The following is a 17,244-nucleotide window of genomic DNA, read 5'->3' on the forward strand; positions in this document are numbered from 1 at the left end:
TAGAGTTGCATATCCACCTTCTGGATCACAGACAATTTAAGAACAGTAAAAAAGATGTGTTGGGGGGGAGGGGGAATAGTAGGAGAGAGGCTCATTGTGATTTGCTATTGTGTGCTTTAAAGTTTTATGGTCCATGTTGCCTCCCTTGGGAGGATGAAGTGCAAGGAGCATGAACAAGCCCATAAAATTGCAAAGGGTTTACAGTGTATAATTAATACAGAACTTTCTATGAACTTCATATTAGTTTCACTTGGGCTTTTGTCTCACCTAACAAATTTTTTTGAACGAAGATTGTTTATAGAATTCAAATGTCTGATTTTCTTATTGAATCATAACAAGAACTTGTAGGCTGTTTTATTTTAGTATATTTTCTTAGTTTTCTATAGAGACTGTTTGTGTCTTAGAAAGGTTTTTGAGCTGTGGCCAGGTCTATACTAGGCGGCAAAAAAACTTTGTCAGTATAACTGCATCTAATACTGGGAGGGTTGGCTGGAGTAAAAAATCCTATCCCTGACTGGAAAAAATATGAAGACAATATGAACACATGCTGTATGGGGCAAGATTGTCTGGTGAAGCTTAACCCTCCCTCTGGGAATTCTCTCCCTGCCATGAACTCTGAATTTGGGCTGATGATCACTTACTTGTGTCTCATTTGCTAATCTGTAAAAAGGGGGATATATGCTTGCTTCATACTCGTGGTGTTTCGCTTGAGTTAACGTTTGTGAAGTATTTTGAAGATGTAAAGCAGTATAGAAGTGTTGAATGTATCAGTAGCAATTTCATATTTAATAAATTGTCTGGTATTTGAGTTTTAAATTAGAACAGCAAAAAAATTTTGTTAGAAAGTTTGCAATGCCAACATATTTGATTGTAAGTGAATGAAAAATATTTGCCTGAGCAGTTAGTCACTACTCTTCACTATGTTTTCCTCGAATATTAATCCATCATGAGTCTGACACTTTATAATAACAGTACAGTTCTGTGTTGCTGCCATTAAAAGTTGTTATGCAATTTAAAATAGTACGTTATGACTAAAAGTATTTTACATATCTTACTTTCTTCAGGTGCAACAGAGGTGCATTTTTTTGGTGCTACCTTTTAGCTAGCTGTCAGCACTAGAATTCTGGTGCTACAATGCTCCTGAGAAACTAGGTATGATAACATTGAATGCTGGCAGCAGCAACCTGAGACCCAGTGATCCATGGGATAGCCCCCAACAGCAAGAGCTGATCTCGGGGGGGGGGGGTGCTTCATAAGTCTTCATATAGCTCTGATAAAGGGTGGAGAAAACAGCAGCTCCTCCAAATATCTTTGTATACAGGGTGGGGGACCAGCAGGGGGGGAAAAAATATATTTCTTTTACCTCAGGATGGGATGCAGAGATAAAGTTTCTTGACACCTTAATTGACTGCTTCTTGAAGCAGCTGGTCCTGGAGACCACAAGAGGAGAGGCAATTCTTGATTTAATCCTAAATGGAGCACAAGATCTGATCCAAGAAGTGATTATAGCTGGATCGCTTGGTAATCCATAATATAATTAAATTTAACATCTCTGTGGCAGGGAAAACACCACAGCAGCCAAACACTTGTAGCATTTAATTTCAAAAAGGGAGACTACACAAAAATGAGGAGGTTAGTTAAACAAATTAAAAGGTACAGCGCCAAAAGTGAAATCCCTGTAAGCTGCGTGGAAACTTTTAAAAAACACCATAATAGTAGCTCAACTTAAATGTATACCTCAAATTAAAAAACAGTAAGAGAACCAAAAAAGTACCACCGTGGCTAAACAACAAAATAAAAGAAGCAATGAGAGACAAAAAGGCATCCATTAAAAAGTGGAAGTTAAATCCTAGTGAGGAAAATAGAAAGGAGCATAAACTCTGACAAATGACTTGTAAAAATATAATTAGGAAGGCCAAAAAAGAATTTGAATAATAGCTAGCCAAAGACTTAAAAAGTAATAGCAAAATTTTTTTTTAAGTACATCAGAAGAGGGAAGCCTACTAAACATCCAGTGGGGCCCTGGAAGATCGAGATGCTAAAGGAGCACTCAAGGACGATAAGGCCATTGCAGAGAAACGAAATTAATTCTTTGCATCGGTCTTCACGGCTGAGGATGTGAGGGAAATTCCAAACCTGAGCCATTCTCTTTAGGTGACAAATCTGAGGAACTATCCCAGCTCAAGGTGTCATTGAGATTTTGGATCAAATTGATAAACTAAACAGTAATAAGTCACCAGGACCGGATGGTTTTCACCCAAGAATAGTGAAGGAACTCAAATGTGAAATTGCAGAACTACTAACTGTAGTGTGTAACCTATCATTTAAATCAGCTTCTGTACCAAATAACTGGAGGATAGCTAATGTGATGCCACTTTTTAAAAAGGGCTCCAGAGGTGATCCTGACAATTACAGGCCAGTAAACCTGATGTCAGTACCATGTAAAATGGTTGAAACTATAGTAAAGAACAAAATTGTCAGACACCTAGATGAACATAATTCGTTGGGGAAAAATCAACAGTCAGTTGCACACATACAAAATGAGAAATGACTGCCTAATGGGAGTACTGCGGAAAGGGATCTGGGGGTCACAGTGGACCACAAGCTAAATATGAGTCAACAGTATATAGGAGCGGTGCCAGGGTTTTTGCCACCGTAGGCGGCAGCGCTCCTCCTCTGAGCATTTGGCGGCGGGGTCCTTCCGCTCCGCATCTTCGGGGCACTTTGGCGGCGGGTCCCGGAGCGAGTGAAGGACCCGCCACCGAATTTCCGCCAAAGACCCGGAGCGGAAGGACCCCCCGTTGCCGAATTTCCGCCGAGGATGGCAAAATGCCATCCCCCAAATCCTGCCGCCCTAGTGGAAGTGCCAGCCCTGACAGTATAACACTATTCCCCCCCCCCCCCCGAAGTGAACATCATTCTGGGATGTATTAGCAGGAGTGTTGCATGCAAGACACAAGAAGTAATTCTTCCGCTCTATTCCACACTGATTAGGCCTCAACTGGAGAATTGTGTCCAGTTCTGGGTGCCACATTTCAGGAAAGATGTGGAGAAATTGGAGAAAGTCCAGAGAAAAGCAACAAAAATTATTAAAAGTCTAGAAAACATGACCTATGAGGGAAGATTGGAAAAAAATGGGTTTGTTTTCTCTAGAAAAGAGAAGACTGAGACAGGACATAATAGTTTTCAACTACGTAAAAGGTTGTTACAAGGAGGAGGGAGAAAAATTGTTCTTGATAGGCTAGGTCAAGAAGCAATGGGCTTAAATTGCAGCAAGGGAAGTTTAGGTTGGACATTAGGAAAAACTTCCTAACCTTCAGGGTGGTTAAGTCTGGAATAAATTGCCTAGGAAGGTTGTGGAATCTCCATCATTGGAGATTTTTAAGAGCAGGTTAGACAAACACCTGTCAGGGATGATCTAGATCAGTGGTTCTCAAACTTTTGTACTGGTGACCCCTTTCACATAGCAAGCCTCTGAGTGCGACTCCCCCTTACATGTTAAAAATACTTTAAAATATATTTAATACTATTATAAATGCTGGAGGCAAAGCAGGGTTTGGGTTGGAGGCTGACAGCTCATGACCCCACATGTAATAACCTCATGACCCCCTGGGGAGGCGTCCCTACCCCCAGTTTGAGAACCCCTGGTCTAGATAATACTTAGTCCTGCCATGAGTGCAGGGGACTGGACTAGATGACCTCTCAAGGCCCCTTCCAGTTCTATAATTCTATGGTTTTTGTAAAGGGAAATCATACCTCACCATTCTACTAGAGAGGGTCAACAAGCATGTGGACAAGGGGGATCCAGTGGATATAGTGTACTTAGATTTTCAGAAAGCCTTTGACAAGGTCCCTCACAAAAGGCTCTTAAGCAAGGTTTCTCAAACTGGGGGTTGGGACCTCTCAGGGGGTGACCAGGGGGTCACAAGCTGTGAGCTTCCACCCCAAGTCCCGCTTTGACTCCAGCATTTATAATGGTGTTAAATATGTAAAAAAGTGTTTTTAATTTATAAGGGGGGTCGCACTCAGAGGCTTGCCATGTGAAAGGGGACACCAGTACAAAAGTTAGAGAACCACTGCTCTTAAGCAAAGTAAGCTGTCATGGGATAAGAGAGAAAGTCCTCTCATGGGTTGGTAACTGGTTAAAAGATAGGAAACAAAGGGTAGGAATGGAGAGAGGTAAATAGCGGTGTCCCCCAGGGGTCTGTACTGGGACAAGTCCTATTCAACATAAATGATCTGGAAAAAGGGGTAAACAGTGAGGTGGCAACATTTGCAGATGATACAAAACTACTCAAGATAGCTAAATCCCAAGCAGACTGTGAAGATCTACAAAAGGATCTTACAAAACTGGGTGACTGGCCAACAAAATGGCAGATGAAATTCAATGTTGATAAATGTAAAGTAATGCACATTGGAAAACATAATCCCAGTTATACATATAAAATGATGGGGGTCTAAATTAACTGTTACCACTCAATAAAGAGATCTTGGAGTCTCTGAGCTCTGGTCAAGTGTAGGTAGTCTCTTGGTCTATCCAAGGCCGTGATCAAGTGTCTTGATGTTTTTGGTCTTTTGGCCTCGAGACGAAAACCTTGCCTTTGTTTCTGGGACCTTGAAGTGAAAAAATTCTCTAAGTTCTCTGAAAACATCCACTCAATGGGCAGTGGCAGTCAAAAAGGCGAACCGAGTGTTGGGAATCATTAAGAAAGGGATTAATAATAAGACAGAAAATATATTGCCTCTATATAAATCCATGGTACGCCCACATCTTGAATACTGCGTGCAGATGTGGTTGCCCCATCTCAAAAAAGATATATTGGACTTGGGAAAAAGTTCAGAAAAGGGCAACAAAAATTATTAGGGATATGGAATGGCTGCCTTATGAGGAGAGATTAATAAAACTGGGACTTTTCAGCTTGGAAAAGAGATGACTAAGGGCGGATATGATATAGGTCTATAAAATCATGGTGTGGAGAAAGTAAATAAGGAAGTGTTATTTACTCCTTCTCATAACACACAAACTAGGGGTCACCAAATGAAATTACTAGGCAGCAGGTTTAAAACAAACAAAAGGAAGTATTTTTTCACACAATGCACAGTCAACCTGTGGAATCCTTGCCAGAGGAAGTTGTGAAGACCAAGACTATAACAGGGTTCAGAAAAGAACTAAATAAGTTCATGGAGGATAGGTCCATCAATGGCTATTAGCCAGGATGGGCAGGGATGGTGTCCCTGGCCTCTGTTTGCCAGAAGCTGGGAATGGGTGATAGGGGATGGATCACTTGATTACCTGTTCTGTTTATTCCCTCTGAGGCATCTGGATTGGCCACTCGCAGAAGACAGGATACTGGGCTAGATGGACCTTTTGTCCGACCAAGTATGGTTGTTCTTATATTCTTATGTTCTTAATGTGGTGCTTTATTGCTATCGCAATGTGCTTATGCACAGGTGTAGTAGTACAGTAGAACCTCAGCGTTATGAACACCAGAAGTATGAACAGAACATTTGGAACCAGAAGTACGTAATCAGGTAGCAGCAAAGACACCCCTCACCCCCAAAGGCAAGCACTGTACAGTATTGTGTTAAATGTAAACTACTAAAAAAATAAGGGAAAGTTTAAAAAAAAATTGACAAGGCAAGGAAATTGTTTCTGTGCTTGTTTTGTTTAAATTAAGATGGTTAAAAGCAGCATTTTTCTTCTCCATAGTAAAGTTTCAAAGCTGTATTAAGTCAATGTTCATTTGTAAACTTTTGAAAGAACAGCCATAACGTTTTGTTCAGAGTAAGAAACACTGTAGAGTTACAAACAACTTCCATTCGCAAGGTGTTCGTAACTCTGAGGTTCTACTGTACTGATGTTTGCTAGAGCTGAGTGTTAGTGGCATGGTGGTATTGTGACTTTATTTACTTTTAAACTGTGGAGGAATTTTCAGTCCTACAAGACGTAAATTATCCTCTCTAGGATGCACCTATTGTGCTAGAAATTAAGCCTGAACTTTAGGTATTATTGAGACACATTCCTCTAACTTTTAGAAAAATCACATTTTGTTGAAGTATGTTAATTGGGTATAGTGTATGTATATAAATCAAGTTAATTAGAAATTGCATATTTGTGATTTAGTCCAAAAACTATATTATTGTTCCACTCAGTTCCTGATTTATATCCCTTATTTATAGGGTTATGGTTTTATTTTGGAAAAGATGAATCATCTATTGATATTTCAGTGGGAGAATTTAGAATATTTGGTAGCCAGGCAGTTTTTTTAAAAATATCTACATTTTATATAGCACTTTTCATCAGTAGTTTTCAATGCACTTCACAAAAGAGGTTATCATCATATCTCCATTTTACAGCTGGAGAAACTGAGACCCAGAGAGGTTAAGTGATTTGCCCAAGGTCACCCAACAGGCAGTGGCAGAGTCAGGAAAGACCCCAGGTCTCCCGAGTCCCAGTCTGGTGCTCTATCCAGTAGGCATTTCCTTCAGTAGCAATTATTAAATATTATACAATTTAATTATTATTTAATGCAAGAAGTCTGAAACGTGGTGAAATGACACAAAGCAGTGTGTCAGTGGAAGGCTATAATATCTGGGGGTAAATTGTAGAGGAAGAACAGATCAGGTCATAAATATGGGGAAGTAACATTGTACTTAAAATATTTTGAAGATTCTAAGAGAAGAGGATCATGCAGTAGAATCTTTAGTTATAAATTTCAAATCATAAGAATAAAAATCTGATAGGGTGTAAGTACCAGTTTCTGAATCAGGATAGTGAATGCACAATATTGAGGGAGATCAGAGGTACAAAATCTAAAACAGTAACAATATGTGACTTCATCTACTTGCATATAAACTAGTCAAATGTCATGTCAGATAGAGCTCTGCGGGGGACCCTTCTTTAATCCTGCTCCTGCTATTCTGGCAATGGGTCCTCCGGGACCCTAGTCCCAGTGCAGAGCTCTAATGTCAGACATGGTAGATGTGATGCTCCTCAGGGGGACTGAGAGTGAGGCAGTGCACTACCATCTCCCCTTAGTATGAGGAAGCCTTGCCTGTGTTTGCCAGGGGTCAGCTCCCCAACTCCATTGGCTACGGGCAATACAAGCATTCCCCTCTAGGCCTATGCAGGCACTGTTCTCTCTTTACGGGTTAGCAATAGGCACACACCAACCCTTGGACCCTCTGAGCATCTCCTCGGATTGTCCAGCCCCTGATCCACTGGGCACTTGCTGTATTCACAGATCCATTGCTCTGAAAGAAACAGTACAGCCAGTCTTACCAGTTCCACCTGAGGTCACTGCTCCACTTAACCTACTCTGAGGTATATTTATAGTGAAATCAAGTATAAATTTATTTAATAGAGCACAGAGTTTCAAGTAATAGCAAGTAGAAAATTTGGAAATATATGGTTATATAAAATAAAATCATAATACTCATTCTAGAACCTAGGCTTAATTAACTAGATACTCTCATGTCTTGTAGTCCAAAGCAGACTGCAAAGAATTACAAAGGGATCTCATAAAACTGGATGACTGGGCAACAAAATGGCAGATGAAATTCAGTGTTGATAAATGCAAAAGAATGCATTTAACGCATATTGGAAAACATAATCCCAATTATACATACAAAAGTGATGGGGTCTAAATTAGTTGTTATCACTCAAGAAGAGATATTGGAGTCATTGTGGATAGTTCTCTGAAGACATCCACTTAATGTGCAGCATCAGAGGGGTAGCCGTGTTAGTCTGAATCTGTAAAAAGCAACAGAGGGTCCTGTGGCACCTTAGAGACTAACAGAAGTATTGGGAGCATAAGCTTTCGTGGGTAAGAACCTCACTTCTTCAGATGCAAGGCATCTGACTTGCATCTGAAGAAGTGAGGTTCTTACCCACGAAAGCTTATGCTCCCAATACTTCTGTTAGTCTCTAAGGTGCCACAGGACCCTCTGTTGCTTTTTAATGTGCAGCGGCAGTCAAAAAAACTAACCATCTTAGAAATTGTTAGGCAAGGGATAGATAATAAGGCAGTAAATATCATAATGCCACTCTATAATTTCATGGTATGGTTACACATTGAGTACTGCATGCAGTTCTGGTTGCCCCATCTTAAAAATATATTAGAAATGGAAAAGGTACAGAGAAGGGAAACAAAAATGATTATGGGTACGGTGCAGCTTCCATATAGAGGTCTATAAAATCATGACTGGTGTGGAGAAAGTAAATAGGAAGTGTTATTTACTACTTCTCATAACAGAAGAACTAGGGGTAACCAAATGAAATTAATAGGCAGCAGGTTTAAAACAAACAAAAGGAAGTATTTTTTTCATACAACACACAGTCAACATGTGGAACTCCTTGCCAGAGGATGTTGTGAAGAACAAGACTATAACAGGGTTCAAAAAACCTAGATAAATTCATAGAGGATAGGTCCATCAATGGCTGTTAGCCAGGATAGGCAAGGATCGTGTCCCTAGCCTCTGTTTGCCAGAAGCTGGGAATGAGTGATGGGGGATGGATCACTTGATCATTACCTGTTCTGATCACTCCCTCTGGGACACCTGGCATTGGTCACTGTCGGAAGACAGGATACTGGGCTGGATGGACCTTTGGTCTGACTCAGTATGGCCGTTCTTACTCTCGTATGAGAGAGTGACTAAAAAGCCTGGGACTATTGAGCTTGGAAAAAGCTGACTAAAGGGGCTTCTGATAGAGGTCTATAAAATCTTGAATGGAGTGGAGAAAGTGAATAGGGAAGTGTTATTTATTCCTTCACATAACACAAGAACCAGGGTCACCCAATGAAATTAATAGGCAGCAGGTTTAAAACGCAAAAGGAAGTACTACTTCACACAACACAGAGTCAACATGTGGAACTTGTTTGCAGGGGATGTTGCGAAGGCCAAAACTATAAGTAGATTTTAAAAAGAATTGGATAAGTGTTTGGAGGATAGGTTCATCAATGGCTATTAGCCAAGATGGTCCAGGTACAAACCCATGCTCTGGATGCCCCATAGCCTCTGACTGCCAGATGGTTGGACTGGACAACAAGGGATTGATCGCTTCACACTAGCCTTTTTCTGTTCGTTTCACTGAGCTCTGGCATCGTTCTCCTAGGTTGAACAGAAATATTCTTTAATTGAGTGTGGATACATACTAGAAGAAATCAAAATTTTATAGGTAGAAAAGTTAATTTTGCCTTTTATCAATAGACCATTGTGTGGAGAGATAATATTGATCATATGTGAATGGAGATTGCTGTAGTCTGGTGAATCTGGCACCCATAAATTGAGTGGCTGTATCAAGCATGAAAATCAGTTTCTTCTGCAGCTTTGCCTGAAAGGAAACTTGAGTCACAATGGTGATCTCCACAACTCTTTAAGCTTCAATTCCCTTTGTGATACCATCATCTGTCCCAGATTCCAAATCTACTTTGTCATAATAAAGTACAAGGTTTTTTACCCTGCATAAATTTGTCTAGCTACAGTGTATTCAGTGGACCAGTCAGTAAGCACTGTAATAAATCTAGCTTTCTATATGAATTGTTGAGATCTTTCTGTCAGTTATTGGGCTAGTTGCACCTCTAACCCCTTCTGCTCTCCCTGAGTGCACCCCCATTCAGGCCTGCAGGCAATCACCTCTTTTGGGTAGGAATAGTGTGATTCTCCTATTCTCAGACCAGGCATTGGGCTGCAATACTCTGCTACTAACTGGTTACATCGGTAGATCTGACTTCAGAACCTGCAGTTCTGTTCCTCAGGAGCTATAACCGGTGGCATCCAGTGGTTATAACCGGTGGCATCCAAAAGGCTTTCTTAAAGCAAAGTATTGTTTGTTTAATATTAAAGCATTTCAGAGAAAATAAGTCTATAATTATTCCTGTTTTACCTAAGGCTTATCATCCCCCTGGAAACTTGGGGAAGGCCCCAGCTGATTCAGACACTATTGCAGGACATGTCTCTGTGTCCGTATCAGTCTGTTTCCTCAACAAATTGACAACTGCCCCCACTCCCTCTCTAGAGAGACCTTTTACCCATTCAGAGTCCATTACTAGGCTCCCAGGCTTGGAAAAACAATTGTGGCTTTGGCTTTGGCTGGGGCCTAGAAATAGCATCTTCACTAAGCCATTGTCTTGTAATTGTCCCCAAAGGTTTGTTGGGAGACTCTTATTTAGAGCTATTGAGTTGCCTTTCTGTTTGTTTTTCCAACAGCTCCCTATTAAGCTAAACCAATACATTTGTACAGAAAGCCCAATGTAGCTATACAGTGACTATCTTGCTAATCAGGTCACATGCGGTAATTATTACAGATCAGAATTGCTATATAAAATAGCAGCTCCACATTCACCACATCTTTCGATATTTTGCAATTTCCTTTCTAAAAGTCTTATACTTCATGGGTGTAAATATATTTTGAGCCCAAGTTAAGGATGTTTTCTGCAAATTATAGAGTATTTTAAAAATCTGTAAAACTGAAATGATGTTTAGTGAATGTGGTAAATTTTGTTAAATGAGGTGGCAAACTGTTGGATCTCATATTTCATTTTATGAAGAGGTCTGGAAATAGGAACTTCCTATGGACAAAGTAACATGTTTTCTGCTTTCATGCATTTCACAAATTAAACTGCCTAGCTGTGACAGCATTAGCTAATTTGCAACTGCATGGTTGTAACATAGTATTAGAAAGAGGACATTGTCCTTTTGAAATTAAACCAAATTTTGTTGCTGCAGCAAGTAATTGGATTGTATTTTTTTTTTTTTACTTCAAAATGTACTTTGGGCTAGAAAATAATCTGTGACTTACCTTTATGTCAAAAATAACTCTTTGAATTACCTGGCCTGTAGCTGAAAGGCCTTGTCCCAAACTCTCCCCTTTCCAGTCCCCTCTTCTCAGAGTACTAATAGCGTAGTTTGACTTGTATATTTGGGCGGGGAGCACCTCCAGTCAAGCCAATGGGGCTGTGCATGGGGGCAAATTCTGTGCCGGCCCATAGGGGCGCCATTTCAGGTTTTGGGGAGGGGGATCTTTAACCATGATTCCAGGGGCTACTGAGGCAACTGAAAACTATTTTTTTTTTTTTTTTTAGATAACTTAGAAATTATCTGACAGGAGCACTGTATCTAATTCCTATATCAAGAAAGAAAATTAAATAAATATTAGACTCACTTGACTCTAATGCTAACATGATCTGACATTGTGGCAAGACACTTAAGGGACACTGGTTAGGTTTAAAATTGCAATGTATATTCTTTCTCAGATACTCTTACTAAAGTCAGAATGGACCATCGTGATCATCTAGTCTGACACCTGGACGTTGCAGACCACAGAACCTCACCCACTCACTCATGTGGTAGATCCCTAATCTTTGGCTGAGTTACTAAAGTCCTCAAATCATGGTTTAAAGTTACAGAGGATTCACCATTTACACTAGTTTAAACCTGCAAGTGACCCATGCCCCATGCTGCAGAGGAAGTGAAAAACCACCAGGGTCTCTGCCAATCTGACTTGGGGGAAAATTCCTTCCCGACTACTTATATGGTGATCAGTTAGACTCTGAGAATGTGGGCAAGATCCACCAGTCACTCAGCTCATTCCCAGCATTTCCTGTTTTTTCCTGCCAGACCTGACTCTATTTTTCTTGGGCTTCTCTGCAACAGTGTTTTCCCCAGTCAATTCTTAGTTCTTTACTTCCCATTTTATACTCTTAAATTGCTATGGTTTTGTACTCATTTGTTTAATTTACTAATTGTTAGTAGAGTTTCAGATTTTACATAGATTTTTTTTCCTAGTAAGACATTTCACTCTTAAAATGCTCTTCTGTACTGAAAAAGACAACTGCACGTATTCAAACAAAAGTGATAAGCAAATTGCCTGTGCTGATTTTGCAACCAGTATCACCTTCTGATATACATTGAACTTTCACAAGTCATAAAAGCTGAAATGCTTCAAGTAGGGGATATACTTCTCAGGATTTGCAGATTGAAGTCAAGTGATTTAGGAGCACAAGTCCCATTACATCCTTTTGAAAATCCCACCCATATGTACCTAAATATGAGTTTAGGAAATCTAACTTGAGGCTCCTATTTTTTGCGACTTTTGGCCTATGTATATTTTTAAAACAAGTGACTAACTTTGTTAATGTATTGTTAATGCTGAAGAAATTTTGTTTTGAAGTGACAAATATTTTATGTCACCAAGTTTGTAGTACAGATACAATTTTTGTTCCTGATACTGCAAACGCTTATGCACATATTTAACTTTAAATACATGAATAGTCCCATTGAAGTTAATAGGACTATTCCTGTAGGTAAAGTTACATACCTGCTTAAGCATTTATAGGTTCAAGGCCTTAATTTTCAGTACTTGTGCATGTGACTTTGATTTTTGTTTGTCAATTAGTATCTCAAGGGGCGGATATACCCCCATAGAATTCAGAGGGAGATTATCACAAGGAAAAGCTTTTTGTTTGTTTGTTTGTTTTTCCCCCTCTTGCTATTATCATAGTAGGTACATCTTATTCAGAAAAGAAACATGATCTGCTAGGGCAAGTTTTCCATTGTATTTATGGGATAACAAACCACTTTAATCTTATTATAGGAGCTTACTCTGTGTGGCACAGAATGCCTTTTGCCATCAATTTCATGTTAACTTCATCACAGTTCTTGTCAAAGTTGAATGGGTGAGATTTCCATTATCAATCAGATGCGAAGAATTTTTTCATTATGTGGCATTTGCTATGCTTAGAACTGCTGTCTAGCTTCTGCTACTGTGAGGCATCTTGATGGCTTAAAAAAGTGTTTTCTTTAGATCACAGGATAATAAATACTAAGGTAATGGGAGTGGAGAATGCTAAAAGGTGAGCTCATTTAGCAAATTAATATTGAGCTTAGGAGAGGGTGAGGAAGCATGTACTTATCATTAAAGTAACACACTATTTTTTGTTTCTTCAGTGTCATTTGGTCAAACTTACCATTCAACAAGATTAAATCTGCTTTGGAGGTCATCAACTCTGGGTGTCATCTCATGCAACAGTATTATTATTTGGATGGTTGGACCATTTTTAGGCTCTACCCTGAGATGGATTTTTTATTAGTACTCAGTGTAGTAAAGCAGGATGGCAGCTACTTCTTCCATGCTGCTGATTACTTTGAAATGGTCTGGCTGGGTGGTTTTAAGGTTGGCTTTAGCCATTTTTGGAGTTGTGAATGTGTACCGAATTATTAGTTGTTCTTAAACTTTATTTTGGTTTAAAGCGTGCTTATCAGATCACCCAGTACATATGCAATATTCAAAAAGGCAATTTTAGAGCCTGGCTTATCAAATAGATTCTGACTTTTTCTCTTACCCCATTACTGAAAAGGAGAATTAACTTTAGACCCTTTCTAATATTCCCTCAAACAAAAACATGTGAAAATAAGCTTTAGCTCTGCAGTGTGCCTGTAGGGTCAAGGGCCCTGGTCTGAAAGTGCTCTGTCACCAAGACCCCTTTTAATTTAAATCTGGGGGGTGCATAGTTGGTAGGCCCCATCTGATCTCCAGTCACAGAGTATAATATGAAGAGAAACACTTTGTTTTTAAGTATGTGGATTGGAAGTGTTAGGATCTGAGGCCTATCAAGTATTTGTACCTAGTCGTTGCATAGTTCCAAAGCAGCAAGTTGAATTAGTACCCTGCCAAACTTTGCCCCTCTCAGATCACTATTTACAGAAGTCAGTTTCACCAGAAACTTTTTTCAGTCTTGCGAGATTGGTTGTTCACCAAGGAAAACTTCAAGTATTTAAAGAATTTATTCTCTCATTTTATATTTTGTAGGTTCTTAATAATTCCAATAATTTTGGCTATATCCTTTTCCAAGGAAATTGGTACAAGTGAATTTGTACAGAAAACTGCATTAAATAAGATCGCAGAAGACGTAGGATAGCAAGTACTGGATCCTGGAATAATATCAGACTAGGAAAATTCTTTCCTGTTTTGGCTTTGACATTACAGCATGAACCAACACCATCCAATTTCTTGTAGAAAAGAGCAAAACCCAAAGTGAAACCAATATTTATGCTAAGAGTTGCACTCAAATATGTTACCCTGAAAGGGCCATAAGAGCTGCTGTGTTACTCCTGGAGATCAGCAGTTTATGTACATGGTTGCTAATGGCATGAATACAACCCATTAGAGTAGACGTTTATTGTGGAGTTGATCATGAGATCTAATTAAAATCAAAAGATCCAGTGGATCTAGTTTGCTCTCTCAGTTGCACTTTGTCCTGATTGCAGGCCTAGTTGCACACACTCTCTTCTTTGGTCTCTCTGACTGCACCCTCTCAGGTATCTGGCCTTATGCCTTCAGCTCTCGGAGAGCTGGAATTTCTGTTTTCCCACTCTTGCATTGGCCCCAGTGCACTGTGTATTGACTGTGCCTACTCAGCAGGGCCAACTGGATTTGACACCTGCAGTTCTTCCCTTTGAGAGTCTATGACCAGTGTTTAGTATAATGACCAGATAGTAGGGTTACCAACCCTCCAGGATTGGCCTGGAGTGTCCCGGAATTGGCATCGATCTCCCGGCGACTGTTGAAAGCAATCCGGGAGGATATTTAAATAGGATATTTAGAGAAAATGACATTGTCGTCACGGGGGGGAGGAGGGAGAATCTCCTGGAATAGCTTCAATCAGAGTTGGCAACCCTACCGGACAGCCTTGCATCAAAGAATTGTTTAATCTTAACAATAGGAATATAGCATAGTTTTAAAATCCTTTTCTCTCTATCTACATGCATGTCTCTTACCTAAAGCCCTACCATCCTGTGATGGTCTAATTTGAGAGACAGTAGATGATCTTGGGTGTCAGCCTGAACAATTTCCTGACAGCAATTAATCTCCCTCTGGAAAAGAGTGTCTTTTTATTCAGTCTGAGTTCTTTTATTGTTCTCAGTTCCCAGCACTGCCCTGTGTGGCAAAACAGGTTTTGCACCTTGACTGGAGTCATGAGGTAGAATCAGCTCAGGCATTGTCTTTTAACCACTCTAAATTGTTTACTAGGGGATGGCCTAGCTTGAGTCATTTCCTCCTTCCTGCTTGTTTTCCCAAAAGTCCTGTTGATTTAACCCGCTATAGTTATGTAGTAAACATCCCAATAACTGGCCAACATGCAGTAGTCATAAACTATTACAGAACAGCTCATGTCTGTCACACGCATCACTGCATATCGTATAAAATAATCTGCTGTGCTTGCATGAGCAGTTGATCTAACAGGATGCATATTGTTGTACTTCACATAAGAGAGCACAATCAAGCCTTAAAAATACTTGGGCTATTCAGCTACTAGCTTGCACCCAGGTTCTGCTTTCCAAAGTGATTTTAAAATCCTCCTAATCCTGTATTTCTCATTTTCCTTGTTATTGGTTACTGTAGCTGTACATTAATTACTATACCATAGGTTCTCAGCCATGTGTGTGTAACTTTATATTGGTGGGGACTCGGGAGGTCTAGTTAGTTGGCCCAAATTTGGGTGAGTGATGATGCAACACTATGTGCCAGTTCACAGTACTGCTCACAGGGTCACAATGCTACAACAAACATGCAGGTTAGTGTCTGAGGACCTCCTGGAGGAAGTGAGCCTCGGCGGGGTGGGAGTGGGGGTTGCGCAAGGGCAGTGTGAGTATCTTTTCAGCTATTGTGTGGGGGTGGCCTCCGAGGTTAAAAACGTACAAAAATGTTGAGTGGGTATGTGATTGAAAAATAATTGAGAACCTCTATAAACACTTTGAAAATGTCTTCTAACATCATGTTGGCTTCTATGTTATGAAAATAAAATGGACTGATATTTGAAACACAAATCTAGTATTTTATAAACGTGGGGTCTGAAAAATTGACCATATACTTATGAGCCAAAGCCTGTTGGGAAGTTGATGTTTGTTTAAAAGGTACATACAGTATATAAAAACATACATAAAATATATAAAATTATACATATTTTGACTATTCTCACTCTGTACACCATCTAGAAGAGAAGTGGGTGGGGAGAGCTAGAACTAACAGAACTTGTGCCTGTTATTGTCCAGAGCACTTGACTGATGCAGTATCCTGCTCCCCTGTTAGTCTCAAACTTAAAGACAATCTAAAGACAGACTGTTGCACTGTGTACACAATATGCAGCATAAATGAGTTTGGATCCTTATTGGAGCCTTTAGATGCTATTGAAAATGTTAATAGTACCGGGATTTCTACTAGAGTGTTGCCATGAATTTTGCTAATAAATTTGAACACCCAACCCTTGTGGTTACTGGAGAAAGGTTAATTTTTGTCTCACTCTCACCCCTTTTCCCATTCTGCAGTCACTTACTAATGCATGGGGCAAGACTTTCCATCACTCTACCCCCACTGCCAGCCCTCTAGATACTCTGAGGCCAGGTCTGCACTAGAAGCACTACGTCAGCTGCGCTGCTGTAGTGTGTCTGGTGAAGATACAATCTGCCGACGGGATCACATCTCCTGCTGAAGTAGCACCAGTGTGGACCTGCGCATAGATTGCTGTAACCTGCATCGCTCGGGGGTGGGGGGGGGGTATTTTTTCACAGCCCTGAGCTATGTAAGTTAGATCGACTTAAGCGGTAGTGTAGACCTGCCCTAAGGAACTGTGTGTACTTTCCCAAGTGGCTGAAGAATGAAACTGATCTGACTGTGGTCAGATCTACTTCTCACAGAGATCTCAATAGCTAGTGGAAGTTGACAAGACTGAGTTTTTACTCTGCTGCAGCTTGGCAAAGCTGTTTCAGTAGCTGAAGAGATACTCGGGATGTCTGCAGATTTAGGCCAGGTATATACTAGAAGAGGTTTGCCAGAAAACCAAACTGGCAAATCCTCCCAGTGTAGATGCAGTTTATACTGGCAAAAAAGTGCTTTTTCCAGTATGGCTTATATAACTTCCCTGAGTGAAATAATCTATACCAGCAAATATGCAGTGTAGTTAAAGCCACGTCAGTCCGAGGATATTAGAAAGACTGTTTGAGATAGCGACAAAGAGTCCTGTGGCACCTTATAGACTAACAGATGTATTAGAGCATAAGCTTTCGTGGGTGAATGCCCACTTCATCAGATGCATGTGTTGAGATAATATCTTTTATTGGACCAATTTATGTTGGTGAAAGAGACAAACTTTCAAGCTCTGCATCTTGTTTCTCTCACTATACCAGCAAAAGCAGTTTTTTGCTGCTATAAAAATGTTGCCAGAAATGATACCCCAAGCAACATTA

General features: G+C 40.1%; 1 pseudogene; it reads left to right on the top strand.

Moving 5' to 3' along the window:
* Positions 1-17,244, top strand: part of LOC128826002 (calmodulin-binding transcription activator 1-like) — a 65,006-nt pseudogene that overhangs the window by 17,422 nt on the left and 30,340 nt on the right.

This window comes from Malaclemys terrapin, chromosome 19, assembly GCF_027887155.1.
Source record: "Malaclemys terrapin pileata isolate rMalTer1 chromosome 19, rMalTer1.hap1, whole genome shotgun sequence".
Lineage (NCBI taxonomy): Eukaryota > Metazoa > Chordata > Testudines > Emydidae > Malaclemys > Malaclemys terrapin.